The sequence below is a fragment of the Somniosus microcephalus genome, chromosome 21 (assembly GCF_052327205.1).
Source record: "Somniosus microcephalus isolate GS21.2 chromosome 21, FLI_Smic_1.0, whole genome shotgun sequence".
Classification (NCBI taxonomy): Eukaryota; Metazoa; Chordata; class Chondrichthyes; order Squaliformes; family Somniosidae; genus Somniosus; species Somniosus microcephalus.
The window spans coordinates 65,706,459-65,718,856 of NC_141007.1; the positions used below are offsets into that span (position 1 = coordinate 65,706,459).

The following is a 12,398-nucleotide window of genomic DNA, read 5'->3' on the forward strand; positions in this document are numbered from 1 at the left end:
CTGTAACATTAGTAGCACCTTAGAACAAAGTGAAGAGAACAGGTCATCTGGAATTCTCCCCACCCACTCTAAGAAGCTGTGGATGCTGGGTCAGGAAGGGAGTGTCTAGTCATGATGCTCCACCCATCATGGTGTGGGGCAGGCTTGATGGACCAGCTGGTGTGTTCCTGCCTGTCAATGTTGTATGCTCGTAACAGTCTAGGCTGAATAGCCTACTCCTGTTCCTATACCTCCATAAACCAGAGTCTTTTCAGGAAGAAAAGAGAGTATTTTCATTCAATTGTAAAAAGACAAATCCAAAAAAAGCAAAAAAAAATGTTTCTCAATAACTAGGCTTTTCAGTTAATGCAGAATAGCAAGAGGGCTAATTGTTAAACTAGTCAGATGTTAGAGCTCATCATTACTGCAGCATCATCATTTATCAAAAGAAAGAGAGTATTGAGTGTGTAAATTCATTAGGATGTGATTAATCCATTTATCATTGATTCAATTTATCGTATAAGGCAACTATGCTGCAAATACTAATTAATCAAAGACAAATATTCAAGTATTATTTGATTGAACAGTTAATAATTTGTTCTGTGAGAGAATGGGAATGGTTATTAAATGTGGGGAACTCATACCTGCTGCTGCTACTTACTGCTTGATGCATTTGTGTAAGGTTCAGTATTATTTGGCACACATCTAGATATTAGAGGCCCAATATGTGTGTACATATGCATAGACTCTCAATTCTGAAAATCCAAGGTCAGCTACTTTGGTAATGGGGAAATACTAAATGTACCTTATAGGAACATTACTTTTGGTGCCAAAATATTTCCATTATTATCCAGTTCTTATTAAGTCCACCATGTTAAAAGGTGTACAATTCATTGTACTAAGGAGCAGTAGGCAGCACTCAGGTTCACAGTTCCTCCCATGGTGGGGTCCCTATTCCAGCTGGACCAAAAGGGAAGAGACGTAGGGCTGAATTTTGCCGGCGCGCAGAGTGCGGGTTTGGAGGCGGGTCTGCTGTCAAAATAGAAATGATTGACAGCGGGTTGGGAACGTGCTGCGAACCCGCCTCCATGTAAGTTTCCAGAGTGTCGGGCCTGCAATTTCAGAACAGACCCGACACCAAGCGGCGGGGTAGGCATTGAAGATACTTAACTGCTTGTTAACCACTATTTTGTCAGCCTTTTTCTATTTTCCCACATTTTTAGCGGGCTTCACGTTGTTCGGAGATCACATCAGGTAAGTAGGTCAGGTTCTCTATGTCTCTCCATTGCTGTGAATAGGTGACAGCTGCAAAAGTGATATCAGAGCTACCATTTCACAGCTGGTCACTTTCCAGTGTCAGAAGCTTGAGCCTTCAGGACTTGGAAGACACTTTTGAGCTGTATGCAGTTTCGAAGTGTTTGGAGTAAACTCTCTATCCACTGTCACCTCCTTGGAGCAAGCTCTCTCACCATCGACAGATCGCTTCTGTCACCTCAACTTCAGCTGCCATCTATTCCAGCAACATCGGTGCCCTTGAAAAAATCTCACCTTGGTCCTTTGAATCCCTCCACGATCAGCCCCATCACCAACAACAATACCAACCTTCTCTGCAATCACTTCCAAAGGTGAACACAGATCTGTACAATAAGGCAAAGTATTGAAAATAAAGATTTCAATATTTGACAACACATTAACAGAAAATTTACATGAACATTGCATAAAACACCCAAATGACATCCTTTGTGACTGTGACAAAGGTAAACTATCCCTCCTCGTCTTCTTGACTTGTCTGCAGCCTTTTGACACGTTGACCACTCCATCCTTCTCCAACGCCTCTCCACCGTCGCCCAGCTGGGTGGGACTGCACTCGCCTGGTTCCATTCTTATCTATCTCATCATAACCAGAGAATCACCAGCAACGGCTTCTCTTCCCGCTCCCTCATCGTAACCTCTGGTGTCCCCCAAGGATCCATCCTTGGCCCCCTCCTATTTCTCATCTACATGTTGCCCCTTGGTGACATCATCCGAAAACACAGCATCAGTTTCCACATGTACGCTGACGACACCCAGCTCTACCTCACTACCTCTTCCCTTGACCCCTCCACGGTGTCTAAATTGTCAGACTGCTTGTTCGACATCCAGTTCTGGATGAGCAAAAATTTTCTCCAATTAAATATTGGGAAGACCGAAGCCATTGTTTTCGGTCCCCACCACAAACTCCGTTCCCTAGCCCCTGACTCCATCCCTCTCCCGAACATCTGTCTGAGGCTGAACCACACGGTTCGCAACCTTGGTGTCATATTTGTCCCTGAAATGAGCTTCCGACCACATGTTCGCAGCATAACAAAGATCGCCTACTTCCATCTCCGTAACATCGCCCGGCTCTGCCCTTGCCTCAGCTCATCCGCTGCTGAAATCCTCATCCATGCCTTTGTTACCTCACGACTTGACTATTCCAATGCACTCCTGGCTGGCCTCCCACATTCTACCCTACGTAAACCTGAGGTTATCCAAAACTCGGCTGCCCGTGTCCTAACTCGCACCAACTCCCGTTCGCCCATCACCCCTGTGCTCGCTGACCTACATTGGCTCCCGGTTAAGCAGCACCTCGATTTCAAAATCCTCATCCTTGTTTTCAAATCCCTCCATGGCCTCACCCCTCCCTATCTCTGTAATCTCCTTCAGCCCTACAACCCCCCGAGATATCTGCGCTCCTCTAATTCTACCCTCTTGAGCATCCCTGATAATTGCTCAACCTTTGGTGGCCGTGCCTTCTGTTGCCTAGGCCCTAAGCTCTGGAATTCCCTGACTAAACCTCTCCGCCTCGCTACCTCTCTTTCCTCCTTTAAGACGCTCCTTAAAACCTACCTCTTTGACCAAGCTTTTGGTCACCTGCCCTAATTTATCCTTATGTGGATCGGTGTCAAATTTTTTGTTTTAAAATACTCCTGTGCAGCGCCTTGGGACGTTTTACTACGTTAAAGGCGCTATATAAATACAAGTTGTTGTTGTTAGTTGGTCTGATTGTACTAGGATGAGGGTGAGTGTGAATGGTGGCTAGTGAGATGGGGAAGTGATAACGTAGTTAGAGAGGGATGGGTGGAGGTGCAAGGTAAGTTGGTGTGAGTAAGGATGTGCAGGAGTAGGGTAGGGAAGGCAGAGTGATGTGGATGTGATGAGTGGCACAGCAGGATGAGGTTGAGTGTGGCTTTGCAGTAACGTTTCATGATCTGCTCAGACATTGAAAGGTTTGCGCCACTGCAGACTGGTCCTCCTGACCACATCCCTGCTTGTGCCCTCCTGTGCAATGTGCAACCAGGCTGCGTTGGTGTCCTGGGGAGGTCTCTTCCACCCATGGGAAGAGAAGAGAACCTCCCTGCATGCTGTGACTCCATCCATAAGCATATGGAGGGAGTCATGTGAGAGCCTGGGTGCAGCCGTCCTCCTTTGTGCAGTGCTTGTCAGTGTTTGCAGCGCCTCGATGCTGCAGAACACTGACAGCACAACTGTCAAAATGAATGTGGGCATGGTCCCTTTAAGGAAACCGGCTGATGACGTGTCATCAGACCCGCTTCCTTTTAATTGGCCGGGAACCCCGCAGGGCGGGCTTAACAAGCCTCATTAATGGGAAATTCTTTTCACGGAGCGGCTGCAGCAGGAGCAGGACCGGAACCTGCCAACCAGCTCTCCCGCCTCCGCTGGCGAAATCGCGCCCTTAGAGTGGGGAAGTTGTTCTTTTCATTCCAGGAGGGAGGGAAATTCCGCTCCTCCCTTTGTAGCCACCTCCGCAACCCCGACCCATTTCCCTGGGTCAGTGCTCGTTAGGTACGCTCAGCGTAGTCTGTCCGAGCAGGATTCCCGCCGTCCCTTCTTCTAACATTTTCCCGCTCCAGTGTAAAGAACTTTGAGTTGTTTTCTTGTATGTGAAGAGCATTACAGCAATGTAAGTTGTTATTGAATCATTCCTAAGCAAAATGTTCTCTTTCAAAGATTGCCCCCAGGTAAACCAGTAGACAAGTGTCTTGATGTAAGAGAGAGCTATGCTCAAAAGACGTAGACGGTGGTTTTGCTTCTCCATGCAATTCTCAATCTCAAATGAGCTGGCAAGCAGAGATAACATGTTTTTACAGAGGGAGAGAAAGGGAATGAGAGGCAGAAGGAGATGCTTCTGTTGTGCACCTCTAAACACAGTGGAGAAGTAGCCTCAAAGTAGATTTCTTCCCCTCACAGTCAGTAAATGTTACAATTTGCAGAGACCTTAGGAAGGTGAGAGAACTCTCTCCACGGATGCTGCCTGGCCTGCTGAGTATTTCCAGCATTTTCTGTTGTTATTTTAAAAAATCAGTTTGTTCCAATTTAGAGGTGCCAAGTGACAGTACTGTGTCACATTTGGATATTTAGTGGCATACTTAGTCCACAGTGGAAACTTAACACAAATAAATTGCATCCATTGCAGTGCAGTGGTGCCACAAACCACCGTAACCGGGTTAGCTTGAGGCTACATTTCACTGACTATTTTCTTTGTTAATGACTTCAGTGAATAAAACAAGGGTCCATGTGACACTTACCTCACGCATCAATCTTCTGCACGGAGTTTAATGAATCACTTTGCTTTCTAGCCAGTTGTTTTTATTTTTTTATCACCCATCTCTGAAACACTACCAGCTCTGAGTAATTCGTTGAGCCCAACATTTTCCTGCTTCACCTGAATAATACATGAAATGCGGTGATGTACATGTCCTGGTGGGACTGGTTTTCTGTGTAGTTGTGACGTCAGTGAGGTTCCTCGCAGTACTCCCTTAACCCAGTGCGTACCAAATTGGAAACACTGCGCTGCAGAAATGGGATCTGTATGGATTTGCCTTCCGTTTAATATAGGATGGTTACCGTTCCATCTCCCACAACTTGACCAGGCTGTTGTGAGCTTACCAATCTCAGAGGTCCTGGGCGTAATGGCTTGAAATTCCTGTGATGAGTGAGGCCGAGTTAATGATTGTCGTGGATACCATGTGGCATGGAGTGAATAATTTTGTCCAAGTAAACCCAATTTATTTGCATTTCAAGAAGACAGATCTTTAAGTGCCTGAATAGGTTATATTTACTAAATCCAAATAAAAGGACTACAGTAGTATAGGCTTTGGTTGCCAGTTCTGTGGACTTGCAACATTCAACCTTACCAGCACTCTTCTCTTCTCAGGCAGTCCCTCAGAACCGAGGATGACTTGGTTCCAAATTAAAAATGAGCTCTCAGGTGACTGCTGAGTCCAATGCAGGACCTACAGTCTCTGTCACAGGTGGGGCAGATGGTGGTTGAAGGAGCGGGTGGGTGGGGTGCTTGGGTTGCCTTGCGCTGGTTGCACTTGGCTTCCGCTTGCTCCCAGCAAAGAGACTCGAGGTGTTCGGCGCCTTCCCGGATGCTTCTCCTCCACTTTGTGTGGTCTTGGGCCAGGAATTCCCAGGTGTCGGTGGGGATGTTGCACTTTTTCCAGGAGGCTTTCAGGGTGTCCTTGAAGCGTTTCCTCTGCCCACCTGGGGCTCTCTTGTCGTGCTGGAGCTCCGAGTAGAGCGCTTGTTTTTGGAGTCTCGTATCGGGCATGCGGACAATGTGACCTGTCCATCAAGGGTGGTCAAAGCTTCGATGCTGGGGATGTTGGCCTGAGTGAGAACACTGACGTTGGTGCACCTACCCTGCCAATGGATTTGCAGGATCTTGTGGAGGCAGCGTTGGTGGTACCTCTCCAGTGCTTTGAGGTGCCTGCTGTACATGGTCCATGTCTCTGAGGCATACAGAAGGGCGGGTATCACTGCTGCCCTGTAGACCATGAGCCGGGTTTGAGGTCCTGGTCTTCAAACACTCTCTTCCTCAGGCGACCGAAGGCTGCACTGGCACACTGAAGGCGGTGTTGGACTTCGTCATCGACGTCTGCCCTTGTTGTCAGTAGCTCTACCAGCACTAGATGTAAGGTTAGTAATAATACATTGTAGTGGCCCAGGCAAAAATCTAATCTATCAGAAATTACACCATTTAGTTTTAATCCTTTGATTATAGTGTTGCTATCCTTCACAAATACCACAGTCTTACACTCCTGCTACCTCAGTTTCATTGCATTGCTTACAATTCCAAGAATAGGGTAATCTCTCTGCACCACAAATCGTAAGAAGCCCTTTGATCTTGTTGTTTTATCCATACTTTTGGTCTGACATATACAAAAACATAAGATTGCACATAAACTGGATTGACATTCCTGTTCCTGACCTCTATTAAGTTGTGTCATACTGTATGTGAGTCTGTGAAGATACTGCTATCAACTAAAATGTCAATAGCTATATTACCAAAGGTTTAAAATTACATTTGGCTGCCCAGATGGCTTAGTTGATAAATGCACTGACTAGCTGTACAGGCCAGAAAGGTCTCCAGTCTAACCCTAGCCTCTGTTGAATTAGCTGCTCTCTGCTGGAGTGGCGGTAGAGATTCTACGGTGACCTCGATGTCCTTGATATAGGCAGGGCAGACATCAGCGAGGGTACCTGCACCTAATCGTGCTCCAGCGAACATTGCTGTAAAACGTGAGCGTGTTGGGTGAGGACAAGATTGGGTTCGGCCGTGCTGCTCCCCGTGATTCAATACCCGGTTGACACTTAAGGGGCAATTTTAGCTGGGGGTGGGAGTTGTGCGGGCGGAAGTCCAGGCAGACGGTAAACTGCCTGGATTTCCACAGCCTGAGGCTAGGGAGGTTTTAACTACATGGCCTCATCTGCACAGGCCTATCAGTCTCCCGTCCGAACCTGACAGGAAGCAGTACCCTTCTGGCAGCAGGAAGCCACTGCCATGGACCCAATGGAATGGTCCCTGGCGCTCAGGTAAGTATTTGGGTAGGTGGGAGCTGGGGGTAAGGAGGGGAAGGGAAGTCTGGGGCAGAGGAGACCCATGGTTTCCGTGTGGGGCCCGGAGGAGCACTGCTGCTCCTTCTGGCCTATAAGGAAACTAAAAAAAAAAATCCACATCTAGCTCGGCTCCTCTTGCTACCAGGTTACCCTTACCGGGAAGCCACAACTGCTTTCCCGCGCAGGCCTCTAGTTAAAATTGCAGTGGGGCCCCAATGACGTCATCAGAGCCCAATCTGCATATTTAAAGAAGGACCCCTCTGCCTTGCAGTGGTGTCCCTGTCGCCTGCTGAGAGGAGCAGGCTAAGATCGCAACCCATGGAAAGGCAGCAAGATCGGTCCGGGTAAGTCACATGGGCCATTTTAACTGCCCGCCTGCCTAGTTCGCCCAGGCGGCCATAATTAAAATCGTCCCTTTAATATCTGGCCTGACACATGAAGGATAGCCATTTGGGCGATGCACCAGAGGGCTGCTGGCACCTGAGGCTCGGTACCCCAGCAAGAGCCAGTATCTGCAAGAGAGAAATGGGGACATTTAAAATATATATATATCTATCTACCTCTCATTTTGAATCAGAAGAATATTATAGGGGTGCTATCAGTCCAGTAAAGAAGCATATTGTTTACTAACTACCTGAGGCTACATACACAATAAAAGGAATAGAAGTTCTTGTTAGAGATCATCTAATTAGCGAGTACTTTTTCATTATTTTCTATATATAAAATTAGCATTGAAGTGTTACTAAGTACAGAATCTTATAGATATGTAGGTGCAAATGGGAGCTCAATTATGAGAACCATTCAATTTCCCTTGCTAAATGTACATTGTATATTTTAATACTGTATATACATGGAATTGGTTTCGTTCCCTCTGCTTTGTTGGAAACAGCTGCATGCTGGAACTGACAGTCAGGATACGCTGTGCATGTTGTTGACATGTGATGACACCTCCACTAAAAAGAGACACTGATACAATTTATATAGAAAGCAACACAGTGTAGTTTCAAAAAGAATATACATTTTCTTTTTTGTGAGATATTCTTTTTCTATTTAATTTTCTGATTTGTTTTAGTTCACCTTTGAAGAGCCCAACTGCCGCCTTTTTATTATCCTAATCCTTTATTTACAGTGATTTTGATTTGCCAACCTGAGAGATGATAGCATTGGTAATTATGCCATGTGGTCATTAAGAAACTGTAAAGCAGGCCTAGGTGAAATGCATCCAAACACACTAAAAGAATGGTGGTGGAGTTAAGGGAGGGAACTTATGCAAAGCTAATTGGACACATTGGAACCGGGAGCTGTGACAGAACATAAAAATAAACATCCACAATTGGAAATCAATATAACCAATCAGGGCTCGAGGAAAGCGCCAAGATCATGCCATACATTTCTAATTTAAATATGAAAATTAAAGTTTCAAGCCATCTAACTATTATTCACGCACATTCGGCACAGCCTCTTTAGGAACATGCAATCGTGGAATCTTTTTAATTTCTAATGTGACTTATACTGATGCCATAAAAATGCATTCATAGAAACAGAAAATACAGAGCAGGTCTCAGTGAGGATAAACTTTTTTTTAAAAATCGAAATAAAACAACACAAAAAATGTGCTGCGCTTAAAATTCTGGGCTTAATTTTACACTTGTTTTGAGCCAGTGTAATTACAGGAAAATCACGTGTACAGCTTGACACGAATCAGTCATTCATGAAAGAAAGACCTATGAAATAATACTGAGCGGCCTACGGGTGGCGCTGTCCAGGGAGAGTATAAATACTCGGGCACGGGCCCAGCTTGCGCAGGACATTCTTAACAGCAACTAGTGAAGGTCACAACTAGACCGCCATGTTGTAAAACAGTTGATTAAAGCTTTGTTTAACGCTTAGACCAAGTGCCTAGTAGTTTTCTTACGTCACGGCTCTTTAGCCTGAGGGCGGAGCCATTATAATGAGCCGAGATGCTTTCGGGTGTAGAGATCAATAGAGAAGCATGTAAGAGCGAGGAAATTCGGGAATAGTGTAATCACGTACTTACGCCCGAGTTCCCTCTATCTTTTATGCTGGGTATTTGTTTTATGCCCCGATTACACGTGTCTCTTGGCGCAAATAAACAGGAAATTCCACCCAATATCTTTCGTCGTTACATTGTTATGCTCTTCATATGTAGCATAATTTATACATTATGATTTGTTAATGGCCCCTGATCTATATTCTCCAACATATTATTGAGCAACCATCAATCTTATCAGTGTTGCAGTTAGCTTATTATTGTATCTGATTCACATTATCATTTAAAAAGATCTGCAAACAGCCATCGAGTTTCTTTATTCACAGTTTTGCCACGACGTGTCTGATATAAATTCTCTGCATTAGGCTGTGGACAGCAGCATAAAAGTGTATTAAAGAAAAGTTCCTTTGCTCAGCACAATCTCTGTCACACCTGCCAAGTTTGAAAAGCTACAGTAATCAATTATTAAATACCACTGCCACTCAGCTTTCCCACGTGGTGTGGTGTCACTTTTAGCAGCATTTTAGGAGGTTAGCAGTCGAACTGAAAGCTATAGAAAAATGACTTTTTTATTGAAACTGTTATATGTTGTCAATCCCTCATTGAAGAAAAATGTTCCACAATTTGATGGAAGTCTTTTTTTCAAATGTTGTGCTTTCACACGTATACTTAAGCTCGACCATTGCATTCTCCTATAACACGCAGGTAGATTGATATATATATTTTCTTTTAAATATAATCAATAACCTCTTTGATTCATAAACACTGTATTTCACATTTTACTGAATGCCAAGAAGACGGGGCACAATAGGAACAGCTCTGATATTACCTCCTACTTGAAGATGAAATCATGGCCCACTTCATCCCACACAGACCATGACATACAACCATGAGAGAGGGAGTCTAGGGCGTCATAGATGTCCACTGTTCTATGTTGACACAATCAGTGGGAATGATGAGTCGATGCCCTCCAGCATTGGCGTGTGTGGTGTAGCACAGAAGCAGCTGGTTTGTACTGATGTCAGTGGCTGTTCTGCGTCATTGCATAGCTCTGCACAAAGAAAGACTGACTTGCATTTATATAGCGCCTTTCACGACCACCGGACGTCTCAAAGTGCTTTACAGCCAGTGAAGTACTTTTTGTTGTAATATGGGAAACAAGTGACATTATGTACCACCTCACAAAGCACAGAGACTCCAGCAAAGGATACTCCTGGCACTCATGCAGGCTCACTAGGGTTTGTCGGAAACCCATGTAGTGGGCCTTCTATACCTGATGTGGGATCTAATTAGTCAAATGATGATGTAGCCACTTGCCAATGCTGTTCCTTGAACTAGGGGAGCACATACTAGTAAGGCACATGTACGACAAGCCAGAGATGTTCACAAAGCACAAGAGGCAGACACTTTGGAAGCGTACATTAAACAGACACACTACTACCACTACAGAATTTAATAACATTGATTACTGTATCTTGCAATCTGTAATTTTTTCCTTGTGTAGAAAAGAAACCATCAGCTGGCAAAAAGGCAAACAATGTGGCTCACTCTGAGATGTCCCCGTAGGGCCCTGACATTAAAATTGAAGGGAGTGTTGATATTTACTAGTGGTGAATTTCAGGTGATGAATTGTCCCTGCAGGCCTTCATGGACCATGTGGCACACCTGAGGCATGGCCTGTCTGGTGACCTTGAGCCTCATTGTCCACTGCCCCTCCACCCTGCTCAGGTAACTGACTCTGTGGCTGCATACTTGCTGCTTGGGGTAGTAGCAACTATGAGTTGTGATCCTCCAATGCCCTCTCACTCCCTGGTGCCCTTTCGTCCTTTTCCTTCTCCACTTACTACTATACCCATGCATTTTGAGAAGAAAAAGCTACTGTGTACTATTCACTTCTATCAATGTTGTGGTAATATCGTTTGTTCAAGTCACGAGCAACAGGCCTAATGTAGACTAACCTTCTCGATTGACTGTAGAGCTGTGAAACGGTGCACAAATTCATCCAACAGCGCATAGCTTTATCACTAATGGTCTCCGCAAGCAAAAAATATTTTTTGTTTCACTTTTTGCTAATGTTCTTTACTCCATATTTGGAAGGATCCGAATGGACAGGGTGCACTGAATAGCTGAGTAGCTTATTCGAGCTTTCTGCCAATATTCCCCCACATTATACTTACATCTACTTTTTCACTAAAATTAGAAAGGGCAGGAATTTTGGCTGCCTACAAATCAAACACTGACTGTAAAAATAGTCAGAAGCTGTGTTTTTGTAAGCTTGTAAGCCTATTAATTTAGTCAACTTGGCATGTCAGTAGGACTCAGAGTAATTAAAGTGAAGTTATCGTAGCCAAAGTAAGAAGATTACATTTGTTTGGATCACAGTGTACCAGTAATTTGATCAAATCCGTTTCGTACAGTGTCTGGATCCTTCATTTATTATTGTCTTGACACTTGGTAAAATGTGAAATACAGTGTTTATGAATCAGACCAAAAAGGTTACTATATTTGATAGTAAATATGGAATCCAATATAGAAGCACTGTTAGCTCCATTATGCCATTGTTACACTGCAGGTTTTGTGTTTGCGGGCCTTGTGTTTGATGCAGTCTTTTCTGCTGCTCTGACGCAAGTCTCGCAGCATCACTTTCCTGATCTGCCATAATAAGTGTACTTGGGAGCTCGCTTGGAACAGGGAGTATTACACCACAGGCAACACACACCAGCTATATTATAACTAATCAGCGAGTAGCAAGCTTTTTAAAACTTCTAAGTTTTAAAGTTTAAATTTAAGTTTAACAATAAAATAAAAGGTCACATGATGTGCTGTATATGTTCCCACATCTAATGAGCTAACTGTCCTGTCGTCTCTTTTCAATGACTGGTAATTTCATTACAGTTGAAGGGCAGTAAGCAGCGTTTGGCGCCTATGTTTCAGTACACATGAACAAACTTCTTCCTTCTACCCATTCCACAGTGATGGGAGCACGAGGGTGACTTCAGCTTCTGACCAACATTACTGTTAAAATGACACTTGATTAATTGACTTGAAATTCCACACTGCTTCCAGGGTAATGTCAATGTATAAGCAGGGCAGCTAACATTTTTTTGGCAGTACACAGGGTGCTGTCTGATATGTTCCCTATTGACACCAGGGCTGCAATCTGTGCTTCCAATGAATGCTGAGGCTCTGACTGGTCCCTGGCCACTTTTTGGCTGAGGGTCTGCTGCGGGTTCCAAATAAGCTGTCACCGCTGCATTGATGGCTGCAACTAAGAAAAAGGTTTCCACAAGTGAGTGTCGCACATCCTCAGATACTTCCCTCACAGTCTGCGCCGAGATACAATAGCCCAGAAATTCTGGCGCAGGGTGCATTCCCTGTTGACCTTGCCTGCCCTAGTCAGGTTATTGAACTTTTTGCAGCACTGGTCCACAGTCTGGTGAGAGAGTCGGGAGTGAGTGCCAGCGTCACCTCACTCCACATGGCACGAGTCACTTTTTTGGCAGGTTTTCTGTCACAAACGTGC

The 12,398-nt window shown here is 44.7% G+C and overlaps 1 protein-coding gene across 6 annotated transcripts in view; it reads left to right on the forward strand.

The window, feature by feature from the left end:
* Positions 1–12,398, forward strand: part of LOC147102895 (endonuclease V-like) — a 305,524-nt gene that overhangs the window by 68,986 nt on the left and 224,140 nt on the right. The gene's annotated exons all lie outside the window — the stretch shown is intronic.